This window comes from Geospiza fortis, unplaced genomic scaffold (genome assembly GCF_000277835.1).
Source record: "Geospiza fortis unplaced genomic scaffold, GeoFor_1.0 scaffold285, whole genome shotgun sequence".
NCBI lineage: Eukaryota > Metazoa > Chordata > Aves > Passeriformes > Thraupidae > Geospiza > Geospiza fortis.
The window spans coordinates 271,241-295,719 of NW_005054403.1; the positions used below are offsets into that span (position 1 = coordinate 271,241).

Consider the following 24,479-nt stretch of genomic DNA (forward strand, 5'->3'; position numbering starts at 1 on the left):
CAATATGGAGGGTTTTGCGCAGGGATGTCAGTCTACATTCACATATTCATGCTTTATCTGGGACAGAGAGCTCTAAAAAAGGAAAAATGAAGTGGAAAACATAGAACTTAATGCATTAGTTTTTTGGGAAGTGTCTTTCACTTTCTTTCATTTGAGACTGGAATGTGTGCTCTTCATGTCTGGCTTGACTCCCAATGCAGATTCCTATGTAGGGTCTTGGGTGGCTAAAATGAAAGCCCCAAATCTTCTGTGTCATTCCCTAGCTCCCTGCCCTGCTTTCAGAACTATCAGAACAAAACAAAAAATTGGAAATATAAAACCTGGATTTTTCTCCAGGTTATGTTTATGCTCCTATTTGTTTGTAGGAGGACAATTGGGTCTGTGCAAGAGATGTGCTGTAATTTTTTCTGGAGGATTCACTTGACAGTTCCTTGCTTGCTGTCTTATATAGAATATCTGCTGTCATTAATCATTGCTGTAATGTAATTTCCATTTTAGTGTGCCTTCTATATTTTTAGGACTGTTATGGACATTTCCTGTTATGTATTATCAGCTAGCATTTTATTTGAGCTGCAGTTTCAGTAGAAACTTAAGGGTCTTATACTTAAGGTTTACAGCTGCAAGTGAAGAAGAATTAATAATTTTTGCAAAATGTATTACTTCCTTTAAAATGTGAAGCAGACTAATCTCTACCTCTTTTGCAAGGATTGATACCCTCTGAAAGAAAAGATTGGAAACAAATCTCAGAAAACTTTGTCTTTTGAGCTTGCAGTGTTGTCTTGAATCTAGAGACACGTCCAAAATTTCTGCTTTGGGTCATAAGTTTTTCAAGCAACAGCAGAATTAAATTACTAAGAATTATTATTTTTCATGGCTGCTATACAGAACCATATGAGTAGTTGGGAAATTATCTAGGGACCAAGTTTGTTCCATATTGCTTCTGCTGCTATTTGGAGAAGGCTAATAGCTGTGGCAGATACAGAGATTTGTTTCAGTCACAAGGGGATAGCACTCCAAATATGGATCTTAGAGCACTTTCTCCTCCTTTTTCTTCCCTCTGGCTAGAAGCTTTAAAGGACTCAGGAAAGAAAGATTTTTCTGTCCCTAGCTGAAGAATACAAAACCTCATATTTACTGAGATAAGAAATGCAAAATCTGACATAAGGATCTGTAAGTTGAGGTAGGGTTAGGTTTGGAAGTAGCAGATTTCATATGAGGAGGTTATTTCATTGGACTTGGTGGGTGGGGATTGCACTTCTCACAGCCACCTGTACATGTTGTCAGGGTTGGTGCACTGTTCATGCTGGCTGCTTCTCCACAGCCATTTCTGCTGCTGCAGAAAAAGCAAATGCAGGAGGCCATGATCTGGCACCACAGCCAAGGATGCACAGGGCACAAGGCAAGAGAGCTTCCCCTTGTTTTTCCAGGGATCAGTTTGAGCATGGTGCTACAGTAGCCTTGTTTAAGTGTGGAGAGTTGAGAAACTCAATTGCTGCTGGATTCAAAAAGAGTTTTCTAAGATCTTAGTGGCCAATCTCCTTGTGGAAAGTGTTGCCATATTGTACTGAAGAGGGAGCCCTAGGTGCCATGGGTGCTATTTTCCTCTAGTGTTCTTGTCCTGGGATTTGTATTCAATCCTAACTCAGTCTGTTTACTGATCACAGAATGTGACCTGAAAGACATGAAAAAGGGGACTGGGTGTTTGTGTTTGGTTCATTGGTTGGTTTGTTTTCTTGTGTTCTCTTTGTTGTTAGGAAGTGAGTAGGACAGGGGTGCATCTAGGGGTCTTTAGCCACTGTTCAGCAGTGAAAGTGGTAGGCAGTATTATTTATTTGCTTGGGCAGTGTAATCCTGCTGCTTGTAACTTCAGAGCAGATCCAGTGATGTGGGAGTGAAGCATTCTGTGCTGCTGCATTGTTTTTATTACCAAGATGATGATAATAAATGCTATTCTACTGCTGTGGTGTTATATTGTGCAGTTTTACTACTTAACTTGGTTGGCCTAATTTAAGTGTCAGCACTTTAGCAAGCATTTACATTTTGAGAAGAGGAATCTTGGCCTCTTGGGCCCCTGGCTTGTAGAGAATTTTTCCTTGAGAAATATTGACCAGTGTCCAACAGTGGTATTCAAGGAAAATAGCTAAGTTATTTGTAAGAAACATCTAAGTAACTAAGAGGAAAATAATGAATTTCTCAACTAAAAAGGTATTTAGGATCCAACTTTATATCCTGGTTTTTTCATGCTAATTATTTCTAAGTACTGTATTGAAATTGGGGGTTCTAATAATAAAATAAGTGCAAATTCAAATAAGTGGCTGCATAATATTAATTTGCTGACTAGGGTTAAACCACAACAGTAATGGGTGTTGGCTTACACGTGTAGCGTAGGAACAAATTAAAATTGGTGTAACTCCACCAGCAGTAGCCTACCTGGATTGTTACTTCCATTACATAGTGAGGGTTACAACTGGTTGTACGTCACCATTTGTGAATCACTCAGGTTTTTGTTACAAAGGCCAGAGGAGATGGAAGGATTTGATTATTTCTGCTTTTCACTGTGGGGAATAAAACCACAATATGTCTCATTTTTTAATGTTTCTTGTTGACCACAGATATCAGTGACCTAATGGAAAAAAACAGTGGTGACCACTGCTGCAGTGGACATAATTTAGTTTAGGAAATGCTATGGAACTTTTGCTAAATCACTAACTGTTGGCCAAATTACCACACTTATCTTCCTAGGTCAGGTATTTTAATATGTATTGCTTTTTCAGATAGGCAGGGCTTTATTTTTTCCGATTTATTGCAGTGACTTATCCAGATTTATGAGTAACTTTCATGTATTTCGGGTGGCTCTGCCTTAGGCTGCCTATTGGCAAAACCTTGTTTATACCTGCCTCATTAAGATGTTCAGATCTGCTCCAGCATGGTAGAGATGGCAATTAACATCCAGGAAACTAAGCATTTTAATTTAGCACTGCAATGTGTTCACTCTTCCCCTCTGAAAGGCTCAGGGAAGGACCATTTGGTGGAGTGTAGGGATGGGGCTGGGGAAGCATGATGGCCTTGTGCTTTCCCTGGCTGCTCCCAGGGCTGCAACAGCTCTGGGCTGGTTTGATGGGTGCTTCAGGTTCTGCAGGGTCAGCCCTGTCTATTCCCTTTTCTAGGGACAAAGGCTGTGGCACTGAGGCACCTGTCTGAAACTGTAGGAATGTCACATGTTGGTTGGCTTGCATATTCATTGCCAGAAACTGGGAGGGATTGTTCTTTTGCTTCTTCCTATAGTTCATAAGTCAAGAAAATCCTTTCCTGACCATGAGTGGGTCTTTGAGTATAACTTTTCCCTGCTTCAGATTTTTTTTGTTGGCATATAGAACTATTGTTCTAAAACTTTTATAAAGCTGACATTTAAAAAAATATATTAAAAATAGCTTTTTTTTCTATTTAGAATTGGCATTGTTGCACTTTGGTAATAGCAGGATGGGAAAGTTTTTTATTCTCTGAGAACATTTTCAGATTGTTTGAAAAAAGCAAAATTATTGCTATTGTTGCAATTATTTAATAACATAAGAAAATTACAACCAGGTCCTGGAACAGAAAAACACTGAAAGATATCTTTTTTTTTTCCTTAAATGCTTTCCAACGTGGTGAAATTCCATCTTTTCTAAGTTAACTTTCAAAATCTTAAACAACATCCAAAGTTGTGCAACTGTTTCAGATCTGTCATAAATTCAGTATGATCTTCATTCAGGTATAAAGGGACATAATGGAAACCTGCCTTCAATAAGCTTTAAGTGTTAAATAGCTATAACTTATTTTAGACTGGTTTTGTTCTGATTATTGAGTATCCTATTTTTAAGTATCTTATTCATTGTGCTGTTTTGTATGTCTGGGAGCAAGAGCCCACTTCTTAGGTCAAGTTGCAAAACTGGAACTGATAGACTGTATTTTGTAAGTAAACTAACAACAATTGTTACATAAGTAAACATATTTGAGGCAGAGATATATTGCCTTGTCAGATATATTTGTTTTCTATAAACTGTAATTGCAGGCTGCATTGAGCCAGCAAATCTGGAACAGTTTATCACGTGTTACATGCTCTTAATCAAAGCCAAATACTGAGAGCAAGGCAAGTTTTTTCTAGTTCTCTTGAGAATTATTTAATTTACCTTCCAGCCTACATTTAAATAATAGAGAGCATTTGCATGTGATGCTAAAAGGGAAGTTTTGTGTAAATAGGTTTGCTGATATAATAGGTTTAATTTAGGAATAAATAACAAGTCTGTTATATGCAAAACTGAGATTTAAGCCCATTTTTGTAAATTAGAGAAATGGGAAAAGTATTTTGCAAGAAAAATGCTTCATCATTTTGTTCAATAGTTTTTAAAAATTATTTGGATATAAAAAGGCACCCCATTTATTAGAAACAAAGGCTATTGGCTTCTCAGCATATGAGGGTGTTGACTCAATCTTATATTAAATAATCTATGTAAACTATGATTCTGGTAATATTTTTCAACAGAAAGGCAAACTTCAAAATCTTTTTCATAAAATATTTTATTACCAAGAAGTGAAAGTGGCTGCCTTCATCATGCTTGATGAGGTGTCTGACCCTCAGTATGCTCAGCTTTGGTATTCCTTTCTAACACAGTAAGTCTGAAGGCATTGATCTTTTGTTGGATTATTCTTCTGCTGTTTACACATTCAGGCCCTCTCCACAGACAGGCTTTGGTGTTCCCTTGCAAATACTGCCAGCTTCAGAGAAATTATTGCTAGCAGGGAGAAAATCCCTTTCATTTTTAAGATCAGCTAATTGGTGTATAATCAGTATACAGTTTACACAAATATGCACAAGAACATACTGCTCAGCCTAATAAGGTTAAAATATGCATGCAACATATGACACCAACCCAAAACGAGACATAAAAAATTAATGGCACAGGAAACTTGAATGTGCAAAATATTTATTCTTTGAGTTTAAATACCATATCTGCATATGCATATGTAGTGTCTCAGATGATACACACTTTCTTTAAAAGTACTGGTTTTTGAAAATAAGGGTGAAAGTTATCCCAGTATTTAGGTAAGCTACACTGCCCTGGAAGTCAATGCTTTCAGTTCAGAGAGGCAGGAAAAGACACCAGTCTGTGCTGGACATGTGGGTGTGACATTGACATGATTTTTTTTGTGGCTGGAAGAAACATCTCAGTGCTGTCTTCTTGGCAGAAGTGAAATGGGCACTCATTCATTCTTTTCAAGCACATTTTGTTTATGAGTTCAATTTAAATAATGACTTGAGATACATAAAATCTGAATTTCTTTTCCTGTGTTATGGTCATTTGCTACCCTGGTATTCAGTTAAGGTTTCATAATCTATCCAGATTCCGGTATCTTTTTCCAGGAGATCATTTATTTTCTTATTATTTACTGTGAAGTGCTCCCCATATTTTTTAAAATCCTAATTGTTTACCCTTTCTTTTCAATTACTCCTTTCTTGTAGTCTTCAAAATGCATGAATGCAGAGCCCTGATTTAGTTTCTGCAATTTTGCATAGCTGGATCCATCCACTGGTGTGGCATGCTAGTATCAGGGTGCTCTGTGCAGGAACAGCCTATAGAAACAAGAAGTCACTCTGGGTTTGAAGTGAAATTCCAGGTTAATTCTATCCTCTGGGCATCTGTTTGCCTCAGTGGCTCTCTTGTCTGCCATATATTTAACTCTAGGAATCCCATTTATGGACCATGCTGGGAAACCCTAAACAGAAACACAGTCATTGCATCGAGGAGCTGACTATATATACATCTGTGTGTGTATCTATTATGTATTAAACAAGGTAACAGAGAACTAAAAAAAAAACCAAAACCCCGAATACAAGAGAAGATGTCATATTTGGGCAATTGCTAGCTGTCTGTTTTCAGGTTTCTTGCAGACAGAGCACACTTGTTTTAATAAAATATTTAGATCTGGATCTGCATTTGGAAACTGGGACAATGGTTTAGAATTTAATTTTTTCCTGTTGGGTGCTGGACCGGACAGAGAAGAGTCAGAAGATGACCTTTTCATATGGAGCCTAAAGAGATGTGGGAGAGTGGTCCCTGCTGAGCATTCTCAGCAGCTTCCAGATGAAACAGAGGGAGGTAGTTATGGAAACAGATGTGGGCATCATTTAGTTTGTTGGTTCTTTTTATTTAAGCTAGACTCGGAATTATATTTGTGTCTATGAAAAAGCAGAGGCAAGTGAGTTTTTAGGAAGAGAGGAGAGGGAACAAGAGAAGTGGTAGAACAGGGCTACAGGGAGTGTTGAAAGAATAAGGAGAAGAAAGTATTTTCACAAGTCATTTATGTTTATGCACATACTCAAAAATGCTGCAAAAATGCTGTTGAGGAACAGTTTAGAGAGTGGCAGCTTCTTTTTCATGGACACTGAAAAACTTGTGTCTAATCAGTTAAAGGATTTTTTCATTTCTAAAAGCTTTGCAATACATTTTACATGCCTGAAGTATAAAACTGTCAGGTATATAATTTATCATTTGTACAAGCCATTTGCAAGCTCACTTTTATCACAAAAGTGGTAACTGTCCACAAGGTGCTAGTCAAGAGCAAACATGTTGTCAAACTCAGGTGCAAAATGTTTCACTATTCAAATTTATGCTGAAATCTCCTTTAAAGAATGCAAAAACCAACAAAATACGCTGGTTGTTGAAGTAACAACAGCAATGAAACCTCCTCTTGTCTCAAAACTACCTTTGCCCACCACAAAAGTGGCTGTTGATTTTCCCACGAGGTTCTGCAGATAAGGTGTCCCTGCAGCCAGCAGTTCTGTCCCTCTCAGTGCTGCTGGATAAGTCACCTGGCACCCAGCAAGGCCTTGCTGCCCTTGAGTCTGTCCCTGACCTTTCTCCTCTAGACTGAGCTGTCTGTGTCTCTCCTTTAGCCTTTCATCTGGGTGGTGTGGGATTTTTGAGAAACACATGGCTAACTTGATTTGAAAATTTGCAGATCAGCCTTTCTCCCCTGTCCCTTCTCACCTGTAATTACGGAATAACAGATGAGCAGGGTGGTTCACCAGATGCTCAGCCTTGGAGCAAGACTTTGGGATCTCTGTGTATTTCCCAGTGCCAAGACACATCTGGCAGCTGTGATAGGAGAGAGTTGGACTTCTTATTCTGTGGTAGAGACAACATAAGCAGAGGAAAAATGCAGGGATACTGTTGTGGAATATAGAACACAACTCTATCTGGACTGAATTTTGGGGCCAAGAGAATATACTTTGACTGTGCAAGTTAATATATTTTCCACGAGCTCTGAAACTTTGCAGGTGTACTTTAAACTGGGTCAGTAACACTTTTTGTTGTTCCTTCAGTTATCTTGATGAATTTGTAGCTGCTAAGTTAAATATGCCCTTGTAAATGTGCAAGCACACTGACAGGCAGATCTTAAGTTCAGAGTTCTTTCACTTTTGTTTGATGGGTTGATGCTGTGTTGATTTTGAGGAGATAGGGAGCTGGTGTTAGCCTTTCCTGTGAGCTGGAGCTGGGGCTGTGCAGCTGTTTACATCCTTCTCCCATGGCTTGTAGATAAGAGTAAGCTGTGCTATGTAAGTTACAGCACTAATCAGCATCCTGAGGTAGCTGAAGGTTTCTAGCTCCTGGACAACCATAAAATCCTTTGAATGATTTCTGGGGTTGCAGGTGAGAAGCAGAGCCTGTCAACAGCTTCCTTGGGTCTCCTTCAAATTGCAGTGTCATGCAACATGGATTGAAGGCCTAATAATTTGGAGAAATTATTGATATTAGAATTTCTTTTTTAACCCATTAAGCCCTGCCCCCCATCTGCCCTGTAAAAAAGATTTTTAGATGTAGGTGAAAGTTTAATGTAAACATATACCTTTGTACTTTTTTAAAAAAAGCTCCATACTTGTGCTGTCTGCATTGCATCAAGTGACTTATTCTGCTGCTGTTGGTCACTTCAGTGTAGGAAACCTGTTGATTTCTGCTCTACTTGGACCAGCAGGAAACGACAATTATTATTCCAGACCTTCCTCTTCTGATGGAATGGTGTTTTCAAACCCAAGTTGGAACAAATTTCTGCAGAAAGTGGCTAGAACGTACATAGCAAATAGGAGCTGTGGCTGCTGGTAGGAAGGAGCATCACTGTTTGAGTGGTTTAGGAGAGCTGGGCAGAGTTCTGCTCAGAAGTGTGCTGTCCTAGGAACCTCTGAGCCAGCTTCTTGTGAGGGTTTGGACAGCAGTGTGTGTCTGGGGAGGCGCTTTTACTCTGAATGCATTTTGCAGAGGCATTTTTCACCTCTGCTTTTGCTCTGCTCCCTTTCCTATGTGCATACATGCAATCTCTAGAGTGGTTTAAGCAAAGCTTTGCTGTTCTCTGCAAGTAGCAATAAAGAGTACGAAAGCAATGCCCATCAGGCACACTGTTCACGGTCATTTATGAGGTATGATAGAGTCTATGAAACATTTTAATTTCAGATCAATTTTAAAATCAGTCTTCTGATAAAGCACCATGCTGGAATAAACATGTTACTGCATTCAGTTTAATATTTTTTCAAACACCATGTGAAATACTTTGATTCATCAGGTTAAAAGCCCCTGAAATTAGGGAAATTTGCTTAGCTATAACCAGATTTGAAAAACACATGTAGGTATCAGACAGTGCTAACAATGCATGACCTGGATTATCCTGAGTAAGATGGTGTTTTTTAGCTATTTAGGCATTCAGTTCTCAAATTCCTGCGTTACATAGGTGCAGTAACTCCAATAACAAGATAGTTTGCCTGCAAAGGTATATTTCTAGTTTCTGCTGGCTTGAAATTTCCCAAATTTTATTCATTGAGTACTTCATACATGTTTTATCTTATTTCAGAATTTTCTTCTTTACAGTCTACCCTACAATTATCAAGGTGCACAAAGCATGGGACCTTATGCTGTTATTAGTCATGTGTTGTGATGTATAGTACCATTTACCCTGGTTTTTTACGGTTATGTCACTCTTTTCTAATGTTATTTCACAGTTAAGATGCACCAGTCATTTGCATTAGCTCCTATTCTACATCTTTTTGCATTCCCTTTTCAATTATAAATACATGTTTGTGCCTCTTCCTTTCTTGCAGTTAATTTGTAGAATCATCCTCTATAAAAATTCAAAGCATGTTGCTGATGATGGTTAGTTTCCAAGCTCAATGGTAGGGTGGTTGTGCTTGACAAGGGAGTGAAATGTGGAAGTGCTGACAAGCGGCTGATGGCTGATTCTTGGCCCCAAGCACAGGATTGAGATATGAAAGATTATTGCTGTTATTATTATCTGTCACACAGCAAGAGCCGCTCTTTCCTAACTTCGGCGCCGACTTTATTTAGAAACAGAAGTGGAGGCTGGGCAGAGTTCTTCGTGGTGAGAAGCAGCTCCCTGCAGATGCCCAAATTAGCTGGGAATGATTGTTGAAGTCAGCAGGGGTCTTATGCCACTGGCATGGTCCTCTGTCTGAGCTGCATTGCTCTGGTGAAGGCCCCCACGACTTCAGCTCTTACTGCAGGATCTTCTGTGGCTGTGGATTTGTGAATCTGCCACTCTGTTCCACAGACTTCAGAGGGCACTGGCACCACTGTGACAGCCCAGGATAGATCTGCTTTCCCCCAAGAAGTACTTGGCTGCATCGGAATCTGTTTCTGATATTGTTTTGTCTAGGGACCAGATTTTACCAGCTCTCTACCCAGAGAGAGCTTAGCCTAGCACTGAAAATATGCTACTATGGCAATCCACAGATTAATACCACACTATTTTGACTTTCCATGAACTCTGTTCATCATAATACTGTCACTTAAAACACAATTTGTTAATATATTTTTTCATTACAGTATGATAATATTTTTATTAATGATGTGTCCAAACCTGATGCCATTGTTAAGACCTCTTTAAGGATTTCAGGGATTTATTTTGTATTTCCAAGCTGGTTGTCCTGCCCTGTACTAACACGTTTCATTACTATACATTTAGTACCAGATGTACTTTGTGCTGGCTTCTGTTAGACTCCTGTTAGATTCCAGATGTCCCTGATCTATAGAGTCTGGTATCTAGCCCTGCAAAAGCTGCAAGATGCAGTGTCAGCCATTTTTGCTTCATTTTGCAACTGCAGTCATAAGACTTGGTGTTTTTTAGACCTAGGAATTGTCTGTTAGACTACTGACTCAGCATAGTGTTATCCTAAATTATAAGGGTCACAGTCACTTCTGGGAATTCATAAGAGGTCAGGAAGTCTCCAGGAAATTATTTAATAAAAAAGGTCCAGTGACCTTAAGAAAACCAAAAGATTCAGTCACATGTGTGGCAGTTATCGAGCAAACAGAGTAGTGGAAAACAGAAGTAACGAATGTAAATATTAGCCTGAGGCTGTAGTTTCATGAAGATGTTAAGCTTGCATTGCCACCAAAAAAAGAGCCATTTTTGGTTTTTTTGTTCTTCCTATGTTCTGGTACAAATACTTGGCTACATTGTGGGCCAGATGAGGAGAATGATCAAGGTTAGCATTAAACTAGCAAGAGAAAAGCTTGTTTTTAATAGCAGGTCTGTTCCTTGCCTACCTCCTCATACTGCTTCACAAGCACTTGATCTGACAAGGTGGCAAGGAGTGTTGCAGGACCTGCAGGAGCAGAAGGATTAGTAGTATTGCCTTTTATTTGGTTGCAGGTGAAATAGTTCCAAAAGTCCTATGAGAGAGTGATGGTTTGTCAAACTTTTTGAAAGCTGGTTCATAGTCATTCAATTAAACCAACTGCTAAAGAAAATTGCTCTCTTGTTAGTTTCTATAGTGAATATTGCTCTTCACTTTTCTCTTGTGTTGGGAAGGTACAAGCATTGGTCATTGTCCAGAAAAACCATCATTGCAGTTCCATACTGAATTCTTTTTATGCAGATGCCTTCTTGTCTGCCAATTCTATGACTTTTAATCACAGAACTGTTTTGGAGATGGATTTCATTGCTGACACAGCTGACTTGAGCCAGAGGCCTATTTATTCAGAGCTTTTAAGTTTGAGGAAGTAACTTCTCATTCATGTAGTGGGAGTAATGGAAAAGACAAGAGGAACTCAACAGTTATTTTTAGGAAAAGATAGTGTTTATCCCAGCAAAACTAAAAATGTTGTTGAGACATTACATACTTGAAACCTAGACAGTTGTGGTTTTGTTCTTCCATAATTATTTTAATGTGAAGGAATTTCTCTTAATGCTTACTCTACAGCCCTGTCAGCTTCAGTAGTTCTCCACATACATTTTTATATCTATGCAAATTGGTATTTTCCTATGCGGTGTATGAAAAAACCACTGAAAAGCTGGAAATCAACAATGCCAGAAAAATAGTAAACCTGATAATGTGCTTTCAAATGCACAAAGAACATTTTGCCCACTTCACAAATAAAAGTAATATTATTGATCAAATGCATCAGCATAAGAGCTGACGATAGTTTTGTAGCAGACTGTATGATTCAGAAGGAGAAAGTAGTGAAGGGTGTACAGTTGCCATTAAAAAGGCAACTAAGTTGGTAAGATATGGAAGCAGCCTGCCTGCCTTGCCCAGCATCTGGAAAGTGTGGAAATCTCCTGTCTAAGGAAAACAGAACAAAAAATGAAAGGGACAGTAAACTGGAAGTAATTGCTCATTCAACAAGGAGAGCTCCAGCACTCTGGTTAACATGATGCTAAGGAATCTTAGACAGAGTTCTGGGGCAAGTTTTGGGTGGTGGCCAAGTGCTTTGACCTGGGGAGAGAAGTAGTTTGTGTAATGCTGCTGAGGAGGGAGAAAAGACAAAGATTAAGGAAAGTTTTGGTGGCAGGGTCAGAAGGGGATCTTGCGTGCCATTGCACCCTTGGATAGAATTAGCAGAGCTGTGCAGCTGGATTCCAGGAGTTTGTTAATTTGGCAGGAAGTTTCATCCTTGCACAGATCAGAACTGACATGAAGTCATCCCTACTCACAGTGAGTTGGCAGAAGTGGAAATGGTTGTGGCCCTAGAGGCAGAACCAAAGGGGATTGAGGTGAGGAGTCATGCAAGTATGACATGCCCAGATGTATCATGGAGTGGGGAAATCTGGGTTAGCTACTGGATGAGGGACTTGCAGCAAGCAAAACAACAGAGGTTTTTGACATAAAGTTCAGTACAGCTTAGGAGTTGGCATTTGGTATAGTGTATTAAGACAGGGTTACTTCTGTACAGAAGCCTTTCAGTCTCTAATTTAAAATCCATGAAAACTAGCAAAAAGCTGAAAATAAAGGGTAAGTAAACATCACTAGAAAGGTGGTTGGCAATAGATCCCTTGAATAGGAGAGAGAATATTTAGTTTGTTTGTAGTTGGCTATTTTGAGAATTATGGAAATTAAAGGGCAGATAGAATTTTATTATGAAGACTGCAAACCCAACCAGCGCATGTTCTGCAGTCAGGTTGTAGGAATTTCTGTGCCAAAACCTGGGTAAACAAGTGTGAACTGACCATTTCCAGAGAATGGCAGAGTGGTTAAAATCCAGCACATGGGTTTGTTTGAACTATGCCTTTGCTGTGTTTTGGGGCTTCCCCACCATTTGTGTTGTGAAACTCAATGCTTGATGCAAGAGTGAGACACTGCTCAAGTGGTTATTTGAAGTTAATGTTTAGAAACATAATGCAAGCTACATTATCTTTGGGACCAAAAAAATTTATTGTGGAAATGGACCACTTTCTGGCAGTCTGCAGTGTAAAGGAGACAGATCTTTAGTAGCTATTTCATTACGTAAGGTATTAAAGGTTTTATTAGATTTTCAGCTTTTCACTGTAAACACTGGACGTAACACTGAGAAACTACTTCTATACTGAAGGGTATTGTTTTCCATAAGCAGACAACTGATTAGTATACAATATAGAAAACTATGATGATTTTATTTTTTTCCTTACTCTTCTTGTTTTTTCAAATCCAAAAAGGTAGTGTGGGAGACAGAACTGCTTTTGAAATAAAAAAATTACTATGTCCTTGAAGAGGAAAAGACAAATTTGTCATTAAGAGATTCTTCATAAATGGTGTATATCTTCATGAAAACTTAATTGTTAAGGTCCCATAGGAAACTTATTATAAACCTCATTTCATGATATGAAGGCTCTGATGTTGTTTTCTGAATACATAAATAGTGATTTGCATATGAGATAAGAATCCTTGAAATCATAACAGCAAAGACACTGTTGTCCTGTGACATTCTGGAGTTCTTTGCTACTAGAAATTTTATTCTAATTTCCTAATGGAACAAATACTTTTTTAAGAGCATCTATTTATTCACCCTATTCCCCTTGATTTTTTTGAACTCTCTGCATGACACCAGCTACAGTTGGCAAAAGAGTAGAGGAACATAATTATTCCATAATTATAGGAACACAGTAGTTCTTTTAATTTGAAAATGGAATAGAGAAATTAGTGCTTCCAACTGAATGAAAACCTCAGTTCTGAATGGCAACAGACAGTGGCCAAGCCACACAGGTGTGCTGGCCAGTCAGACAGTGCCTGTGCTGCTCTGAAGCAGTACCAGCATCTACTATCACCTTCCCAGCTGTGCAGGTGTAGGATACAAGTGGGAGCTGGGGCAAGATGTGGTGGGAACAGGTTGAGGTGATTAGAAGGCATTGGGTACTGTGGGGGGGTGGATTGTAGCAGAATAGAGATAGGGCTGAAGGCAATCTCACCCCTGAGGAGCTGCAGCTGAAATAATTACCAAAGAGTAGGAACAGCCCTGCCCTTAACAGGTCACAGCTATGTCCAATAAGGATGGGTGCTATAAAAGAGTGGGTTAGCGCCTCAAGAGCAGTTGGAAGCTGTGCTGTGAGGAGGAAGGGTCAGGTGGCTGTGCAAGGGACAAGGAAGGAGTCAACTGGCCATGTAGAAGGAAAAGAAAAGGAGTCAGTGTTGTGAGGAGCTGCCTGTGGGAACTCACAGAGAGAAGGTATGAAAGTTTTACAGTAAGATAATGAACTGGTGCCAAGCACCAACACCAACAACTGGTGCCCCATATGGGGATGAGTCCTGACAGGGTGCAAATCCATGGTTCTCCAAGCTTCACTGCTTCTGCTGCTCATGAAAGAATTACTGGATGCCTTTGGATGTCATGTTCTTTGTACAAAGATGAAATAATTTAACAACATGGAGGTGTACATAGAAGTTTCATGTATTTCTAGGCAAATGAAAAAATTCTTTTTTCCACTCACCTTATGTCATCCTTGTCAAAATAAAATAAAGAGTAAAAAATGAGGAAGTTTATCTTCCTGATTTCTGTATGATGATAAAAATAAATGTTTGTTCTGGAGTATTTTTACTACAGTGATGAAGGTTTCATTTCACCTTGTATTTCAGCTATCTTAGTGGAAGTCTTACCAGTTGAGAAGAAAGAGGTGAATGAAAAGTGCTAAAGAAAGGCTGTCTGCAGTGCCCTAGTGAAATGCCAATCCTCATAGTTACAGTTCTAGTATTTTCTTTCTTATCCCAAGTGGTATTTGCTGCAGATGAGATTGTAAGGGAGTTTGGCTCAGCCTGGCAAGCTGAAGGATGGGTTGCACTAGCACGTGGTTTGTAAACAAGGAAAGGCATCAAATATATGAAATTGGATTTCTGTGGGTTTGCTGACAGCTCGCACCTGGTTGCAGCAATATCCTCTGCTCTTGGTATCTTTACCTGTCAAAGGCTGACTCAGAGGATGGAAAATGCCTTCGAGAAGCTTGGGAGGCTTGGTTGGATTTCAGCAATCAAGCTGTAGACAAGGAAGATTAATGACAGAGAAATAAGACAGAGCCATGGGGCATAAGGAATTTAAAGAATAGCCTTAAAATAGGGGTGACAGCATAGCTCAGGTTGGAAGGCACCTCTGGAAAAGGTCTGGATGTGCCCTTTGCTCAAGCAGGGACAGCTAGAGCCAGTTGCCCAGGATCATGTTGAGTTTGAGTATCTCCAAGGACAGAGACTCCACAAACTCTCGAGCAACCTGTGCCAGTGTTTGATCATCCATACAGTAAGGAAACCTAAACAAAAACAACAACAAAAATTAAGAAAAATGTTAGCTATATTTCATTAACTAGAGATCCTAGTCCAGTCCTAGTCCATCAAAATCACTACTTTCCTACTTTTTTGGCTGCTGACCAAAAAGAAATATACTGTACAGACAGGAGCTTGTAGTCTTGAATGCTCAGGGCACAAGTTGTAAGTTATTGCAGATTGAAGCCACACTGTGTCCCAGGCTAGTATCTTGAAATGAAAACTTACTACTCTATATTTACTAAAAATGTCATTGTGCCTGGAAAAAAAGAACCGGATAAGAGGATAGTAGGAAAGGCTGAGGGGAATATGTTGTGGAGGGGGTGACAGCACAGGTGAAAAGGTTGCCAGGAGTAAATGTTGCCCATAGAGTCCATTAGCCCATGCCAGAGGACTCGGAGGTCCAAGCTGTTGCTGTATTGCAGTGTTGGGCACTGCTGCAGTGTCTTCCTCTCTTGCCAGTGCTCTCCTTTTAGAGGACCATCTCAAGTACAGATGGCTCAGGAAACTGTCCTTGGCTGGCCTCAGGAATGCATTGCATCCTTTCACTGGTAACTTGAGATACAGAAGCTTTTAGAGCTATATGTGTATTTCTTTTAACACCACACAGCTTCATGCTGGACAGCACTGGAACAATTTAATTTTCAGTTGCCTATCTTCAAAAATTTACTTGGGTGATTTTGCTATCAGTCCTTTATTTCCCACTTTCATAGCACAGTAGTCATTTAAAACAGAGGATGCATATATATAGACCAAAGAATAAAGTGATGAGAAATCTGAATATGTGCAGGGTAACTAAGAGGTAAATCCAGCCCTGGAAATAAGGGCAGGTCGCATGAGTAGAAGAAAAAACCTTAGCATAGGCAAAATTGAAAGATAGCAGTGATGCCTTTTATAAAGAAGCTGTTGCTGTATCATTTGAAATCAGCAGAGAATCAGTCAGAGGAGGGAAGGCAGATGATAAATGATTCATTTGCTTTCCTCCTTCTTGAGATCCCTTTCTTTGCCAGCTTGAGTTAACAGATGTCTTAAAGATGAAGAATTCACAGGAAAAATAATGCAAGACAATGGGCAGCCAAGACAGTATTCTGATAGTCTAAATATTTTGTTCTTCATATGTTATCAGCTGTTGAATCTCAAAATCTAGAAAAGCTCTTCTATTAAGGAAGGAATTTGCTCACAAACACTTTGTTTCAGTGAGGTTTTCAATGAGAAAGGGTTCTTCTGTATTTGAACTATAATCTCTTTTGTTCATTGTGATCCAGCCTTTGGTTACAGGCAAGTCAGCTGGGCCTGGGGAAACGTGGAGACTGATTTTCTGTTATGCTATACATCAAATAAAGTCTTGTTGTAGGACTTTGTGATCTTTGGTGAGAATGAATTCAAAGGACACATCTTTAATGGTATGAAGTCCTTCAAGGTTAGCTCAGTGCAGTCTGTTTTCAGCTTCAGTATGGGACCATTTCTCTGCAGTCACTATTCACTAGGTGGGATTCTTGCATTAATATGCTAATCCCTTCAGGGATGGGGAAGTTCCACCCCCCAGGTTTGTGTTGAAGATGCCAAAGAATACTTTAAGAATACCGAGATTTGTTACAATGAGAGTTTTGCAACCTAAAACAACCTAAAACCTTTGTGGGTTTCTACATTGAAAACACATTGCATTTACAGTACCAGAAGCAGAATAAGATGTGAAGTAATCATTCTGACTCCTAAGGGATCATTGATATACTCCCTCTTTAGGAGAAAGACGAGATACATTGGTGAATATCTTGTCATTTATGTGTGTCTCTGTGCTAACTGAAGGACTGAGGGCTCTGAAGTGGCTGCCAATACTGTGCACTGTGAAAGTACCAAGGAGTTGTGTTTGCAGAGGCACTCTGTGCTTGTCTGCAAGCAAATGTGTCGCCATGAAGCGCTAAGTTCTGTACTGCAGTGCTGGTCTGCAGTTAGAGGGACCCTCTGTCTTCCTCTGTTTCCACACACAAATTTGGCTTTGTTCACTAAGCTGTGTGGAGTTCAGAGGTCTTTTACATGCATACATACCCATTGCAAATTGATTTACAAGAGCATGTTTACACTCAGAGTGAAGGCCAAATGGTCATCAGATTTGCTGTCATTCCAGCTCTGGGTTAAACTTCATCTGGTGGAAAAGGATATAAAACAGTGCTGTGTTTGCTTTAGCCTGTTGCTACAGAGTCATCACCCTACCTTAGTGCACTCTTTTTTAAGTATGAATGCTTTCTTTGTCTTTACAAAAGGTGGTTTAAATTGCAGTTGTAGTGCAGGCTTCATCTCTCTTACTGAGTTGTAAGATACTGAACGTCTGTGAATGCCACAGAATGACAAAACTAGGTAAGTGGTCTAAGAGCACTTCTTATTCCAAGAAAAAAAGAAGAAAAAGTTAAGTAATAAGTTACTTAAAGGGATATTTCTGTAAATAAAAAAGCATGACTCATCTCAGATGCAACTACATTATCAGATATTTTTCTTGCTTCATCATCTGTCTTGCAAGGCAAAAGATATTGAATTACACAAAGCCTTAAAAATATTTATATCAATCTTTCTTTGCAGCATAAAGACATCAAGTATCTTTTGTGAGGTGCTAGATTTGAAATTTTTGTCTGAGATATGGAGTCATAGACTTGCTTTGGTAATTTTTTCCTCTTAGGTGTTGCCAAATGCTTAAATAAAGGTTTCTATATTCCTGGATTTCGTTAGTCAATAATGAAAGCAGCACACACTTAATGAGAACAGCCAGTATTCATATTAGTTCTCAGGTGTTGGCTTTTGAAGAGATATTTAGACTGATATTACTAGATGACTTAATATTTACAAATGACTGTATCAGGATATGGTGTGGCTCATAGTAGCTCTGTAAGCAAACATGCTACTGCTATTCACAACATAGAAAATAATTCTAGCCCTGAGGACAAATATGAGCATTAGCCTGGAAGTGAAGTTGGCTGGGGCTGCAGCTGTGCTGTGGGAATGCAGCTGAATGCAAGGCATGGCTGGGAGGTGGCTGGGAAAAGTCATTAGAAATTCCTTAACCATTCAAAGGCTGCCAATGGAAGCTGCATACTTCACCTGCTCCCCTTCTTCTAACAGCACCACAGACTAATCAGAAAAAGCTGATTAATCTTTGATCTTTTTAGAGCAAGATTTTAGTGGATATTTGTACCTGCAGTAGTGATGAAAGCATGTGATAAAAGGGCTGTAAAAAGTGTTGATCCCATGGTACTGTGGGGGGTCACTGGCTGCTGTCTTACCTGTCAGCATGTCATATTTCAATTGCTTTTCTGGTCAGGGGCTTTTCTGTTTCCCTTCATGTCAAGCACCTTTCTGAGTAAGGCTGTTTCTTATATTGTTTTGTAGCTTCAACACCTGAAGAGGGGTGTGGTGACACCAGAGTGTACTTGGGCCTCTAGACAAGAGTGAACACCAAACTGAGACATGACAGTGCTTCCAGTGACTAATGGAGCAATTATGAAGTTTGACTATTGCTTTTCATGTAACAAATATAAAAGTCTTTAAAGTCATGAATGTTCAGTGGGCTGAGATTGCAGTAAGGTTTTAAGAAAAGCTTATGTGTTCAAAATGCTTAAATGGAAAGCATTTTTAAATGTTCTTTCAAATTGATGGAATAGAATTGTAGGCTGATTATGCATATCTCTGGCTGTGTAAACAGCTGGAAAATAAGTTTAAACCTATGACTGTTGTTATATCTTAATCTCTATATTGAATAATATTCATATAGAAGAGGAAATATTTAGTGGAAAAGTATGTGGTAGTTGTAAATCTTGTGGGAAATAAAGCACTAGGAGTATATTAAAAAATTGGTGTGCATTAATTTTTTCATATCTTAGTAGTGGTTGCTTTTAGTTATGGAGAAGAAGTTACAGGAGAACATTTTCTTGTACTGACATTTTTAAGCACTGTGATTGATACATGTATTGCTCACACTCACTCCCATCATTTTCTGCCTGCATAAATAGACTGTATCTCTATCATCCAGGTGTCCTTGGTATATTTCATTATTGTAAAGACAAAAATGCATTTTTGCAGGATTTAAGGGGCTTTTTTATTCGGGCAGCAAAACAGAATAGTTAAGGAAGCAATGAGAAAGAACTGAGCAAGTAGGGAGTTGTATAGTTGTGAAAAAGTGTTTGAGTTGAGCACATTGGGCCAGTTATTGGGCCACTTTGGACCAGTATCTTTTCTTGAGGTTGTAAGATGCTCCATGGTTTTGGTTTTCTATTTATGCTGGATTCATGTTGTTGGTTTAGGATTAATTATTGCAGTCAAGGAAATCCCTTTCACTCAGGGCACTCTGAATGTGCTTAGGACCAGAGAATTTTGAGGCATAAAGTCTGCTTTCTGTGAGAACTAAAGCTACAAGGCAGTGATGGTGGAATTGAATGTTATACCTTTTGGCATTTTTGATTAAACACCCTCTTGATAAATTACAGCTTTTTGAATGTGTTAAAATCTTTTGGGAAAAAAAAAAAGGAAGAAGACCAAAATAACTTGATTTGTTTGTGGCATCTTTTGAAAATGACACTATATTAAAAAACTAAATTGCTGGCAGCCTTCTTACCATAAGCCATCACTCTTAATATTTCATTAGTTTAGTAAAAATGAATGCTTGTAAATACCACAGAGGCTTGTTTAACTGATGAGAACAACTAAAAATATACGGGGAATTTCTGTGGCATTCAGAGTTTCTCATGACCAAAAAACTGAAAATGCTGCAGAGCTGGCTAGATGCAGGTATTGCAAAACTCTGCCTCCTCTTTTTCCCCAACCTTGCCTGAAGTGGCTTTTCTCCCCCTGCACTGTATATGTAGGCTGACTTGCCAAAACAGCCTTTTGTTTCTTTTTTTTGCATTTGTTGCTCAGTTTTGGAGGATAATGATACACACATCTGATCTGCTTGATACAGAAATATTTCTCCTCCACTTGTGGAGGGAACTATCCTGTGTGGATCCTGTGCCAATGTTAATTTTTGAAGTTGTGGGACAAAGAATGTTAATTTTCACTTTCATTACTGGGGTGCCTTTCAGGAAACCTACCTTCTGCTCAACTATCACAGAGCTAATGGTGCCTGGGGTGGTAGAGGGCCAGCAGCAGCAAGAATAATTGATTTTGTTCAATTTATCATATTTGTTTGTTGCTGTTCTGGACACGTATTCCTGCATTCTTGTGCAGCCTTCAAATGCTAAAGTATAGCATAAGATGCCCTTTAAGACAGCAGGCTATTCTGGATTATAGCATTTTCATGATGGTAGCTGAGAAAGAATAACAAATCTGAACCCGAGGAGTGCAATTGAGGGCTCCTCCTGGGGCCTTTTCCTCTCAGCAGAGCTGAAGGACAGGTGGTTGTATAACCCCGCACGCTGAGCTGCAGCGTGTCAGCAGCCCAGGGAGGAGTCCTGCCAAAGCCCTGCTCTCCACGAGGTTTTGAAATGTCATGGCTTAATTGCCATGGGAGCCACATGCCTGAGTGCTCCTGCCCAAGTGACTGCTCAGGGTCTCCGTGTCTGTGATGCAGAATGAGACCCTTAGTCCCACCCTGGCTGAGTCATTTTCCCAGTTTTCCAGGGCATCTCTCAGCTTCCAGTGTTAGCTTTCTAGAATTTAGGATTTGTCTGGCCTTGTGTTTCAAGGCAAATGTAATGTAGTTTCCTAGGCTTTAGAAGCACTGCTGAACTGGAAAGTGAAGTGTTTGCTGTTTGTGGATGTGTTACTAATTTTTGTTTAATTTTGTTGCCTTTAATGGCAAAATGAACAGATTGTACAGATAGTCTAGAGGAAAATAAAATTCTAGATTAAAAATCTGACTGATGTCCTAGATGCCAAATATGAAAAAGAGTTTTGGTTGTTGTTGATTTATTGCATGTGTTCGTTTTGTAATAGCTCTCATGACTGCAGCAAGCAGAAAAGTCATTGCTGTATTTTTTGCATATTTTCAGCATTTCTTCATGCATTTGTTTAATGCATGTTGTTACCTGTTGGAATGAAAATAAAATGTTGACAGTGGTGGGTTTTTTCCCCTGCTAAGAGAGGCTTATCTGAAACTGATCTGACAGAGATCCGAGTAAGACCTGCAATGTAATGTCATTACAGAGAGATTGAAAATCTGTTGAAAAGCATGGATGCTCTGGTATCTCAAAATGAAGTAGCACAGTTGTTAGCAGTCTTTAAGAAAAAGTCATACTTTTTAAAGGTGTTTGTGAATTTTACTCTTTAGTTAAGTTGGCCAGAAGTCAGCTTCAAGACAGCAAGCTGCTGGTATAAAGCTAATACTTTTGGAGAGTAGTGTGTAGGAATCCATGTGGTTTAATTTAAGTGCCTTTGTTATAGCGAGGAGATCATAACAAAGCCTGAATATGCACAGTGGTTTTGCAATTTAGAGCTATTTTATGTCATTTACTGTATGTTTGAAGTGCTGATGTGTACAGGCAGTTTAAGCTGTGTGAATTATGGGATGGAACGTAAGAGAAGTGGCAAAGATGCAACAGTAACACTCATGTTTGCTTTTGGTTTATTCAAATGTTTTCTCTAGAGATCAATACAAAATAACAGCAAAGACCCAAGTAGTTGGCCACTATCTCAAAATTTAGCTAAGGGGATAAATTTTTTTGGGATTCTCCCATGATGTATATACAATGAGAATGGCAAGAGAAAAGACCTGTTTGGACCATTTGCAAATCTTGTGGTTTTGTACTTGCATTTTTAAACTTGGTCTGTCATTCAAGAAAGAATATTCAGGTTTGTAAATTCCTTCTTGTTCTTTAGAAAAGCTGATTTATTGCTACAAATATCTATTGTCTGCAGTATTTCTTGAAGCTATTTAGATGATGAAGTTTAAGAGGTACAGGTACTAGAATTAGTATATTTGATAAACAATCACATTTTCAGTTCTGCATGTGGTTGAGTTTGCTATGTAGTTTAATACTGTATTTTACACTTTCTTAAAGATAGATTACAAAGTATGTAGCCTGTATGCAAAGTCCTAGGGTTCCTGTTAGTTTGGATTTGCTTTGTCTAATTTGCTGGTAATGATTTAACTGCATTCTTGATTAAGTTCCTTTTCCATTTATGTGCATTTTAAAACTTTCAGATTAAGAAAAATGTTGGCAGTGTATGGTTAAACTCTGGAAGTGTCTTTTGAGTTTATTTACAGTTATGTATCTAATGTTTCCTTCTGCTTTGGGTTAGGCCTAAGTGATGATCTCAGCCTCACTGGTATTGTGGTTCTGCCTGTCACACGCACAAGCCTGGCTCCAGCTGTGCATATGGAATTAACTTCTTAGTTAATTTGTAATTTTCTCCTAAAAGCTTTTGACCACTAGTACTATGTTTTTGCTGTAAGTTGCTTCAGTTAATTACTGCTGTTATGCAAAAGAATTATACCCATTAAAAGGCCTGATTACTGCTGCATGTTTTTAACAAAAGAATAAATTAATTGAACAATGAGACTTGCTGTTATTCTGACAGTACATTTGTGTTAAAATGAGATGGTGTTAAAAAAGGTGTCCTTCAGCCTTTCAGGTTCCTCTCAGACAAATCTTGGCCTTAAAATCCAGAGCAGCAGCCAGATGGCTGAAAGTTGGAAGTGTTGCTGTGGAGTCTAGCAAGAGAAAACACTCCTGGGTAACAGTAGAACATTAACACACTCAGAGTAATGCATTACTAGCAGTGATGCCATACTGCATTGTGGCTTAATTGTGCTTAATGGAGTCCTGCAGTCTCTGTGATTTAGCTGCACATGTCAAAGCAGGGCAATTCCCAGTTCATCTGCCTGTAGAAAAACACAGCAGCTTTATATAACCCATTTGAGAGAGTACTGGAAGCGCCTCAGATATTCTGCTTCCCCTCACCTCCTTCAGTTTATCTTTCTCTTCTCTGGCATATCAATGTCACAAATTCAAATGAGGCCAAAAAACCCAAACTAATCAATCTCCTCCCACAAACACATCTTTACCCCTAGTATGTATTTCCCCACCCAGTATTCCCTCCCATCTTAGTTCTGTTTTCTGCTAGACCTCAGCAGGTGTTTTTTGTCATCCATCCAAAGCCATTCACCCTTTAACAGCATGTGGATGATGAGAGAGTTGGAATTGACATGTCAAACCACAGGTCAGAATTACACTGCCAAAGCCCTCCAGGAAAAGAAGGAAACTGGAACTTGACCTTTCTGGAGCCTTCTAAAATCAGAATGGTGTTTTTGCTAGTGGGTGGGGATAAGAGGATGGAGTTCTTGTGTTGTGGAAGATAGTGACAGGGTCCACACTAGAATTTAGTATGACTAAGACTTTATTTATAGTCTTATAACACTATCATCAATACACTTAAAGCAGTTTAAAAAGTTAACATTTTTTATGCTGTTTGCTCTTAATTAGGTAATTTTCTTAAAACCAGCTAACTTTTGGAAGGAAGTTTGCAGTCCTACCGTTTTTCTTAATGTGTGCATTTTGATACACACGGTTGTCATGAGTAACTTGTATTTTGCTTCTGCTTATTGGTGGAAAGTAACTGGCTGAATCAAAGGGGGGAAAACTCATTTTAGAGTGTTCCCCTTTAAACTGTCTTAAGCCAAGACAAAAATTCAGTTATTTAAAAAACCAAAAAGGTGATACAGTTAGCACCAAGGCTGGCTGTGCAAAGCAGCTGTATATAGGTCTATAGATTAAAATCTAGACACATATATGTGTATAAGTCATCTTTAGTTATGCAGTTGTTGCCTTTTGCCTTTTTACACGTTAGATTTAGAACTAATTTCTATCTGAATCATATCAAAGCTCAGCTTATCTAGCCAGGAGACACTGACTGAACCAGTTCCCCCCAGTTACGAATACAGCTTTAAAGATGGAAGAATCGAAAGTCAGACTGAGACTGATGGGCAGATAATGCCATGTGCAGGAAAATCTGAAATAGAAGACAGGAAATTTCTTCATCTTGTCATTTTTGTCCTAATAGAGCAACAAGATAGGCTACAAAGACATTGACATCAGGAAAGATTAGACTCTACAGAAACCACCATATAACCCACTCACACAGGCACATGTCTATATAAACATCTGTTTCATGACAGAGGTTTTAAGTTAACAAAAAGGTAGTTTGGATTTGAGAATTCCAGTTAACTTTGAAATAGTTTACTTCCTATCTATGTTGCTTCTGCTGTGCTTTCCAGCTAATCATGAGCTGTCAGTTTGTGCCCTTTTCTGGGTCTGATGGCAGCAGTAAGTGCCAGTGAGGATTTTTTTATTGTAGCATTTCCTCAGCTCTTGATGCGCCTTACAAAGGTAAGCATTGAATGTGCTGTCATTGGCCCTTCTTTGCTGCTAATGCCAGAGGAGCATTTAAATGTGTGGAAATTATGCTCTCTTGCATGTTTACAGCTGGAGGAAGCCCCTTTGTGGCA

At 39.0% G+C, this 24,479-nt stretch overlaps 1 protein-coding gene across 3 annotated transcripts in view; it reads left to right on the forward strand.

Annotated features, from left to right (window-relative positions):
- SH3KBP1 (SH3 domain containing kinase binding protein 1) overlaps positions 1-24,479 on the forward strand; it is a 186,165-nt gene that overhangs the window by 52,960 nt on the left and 108,726 nt on the right. The window lies entirely within an intron of this gene.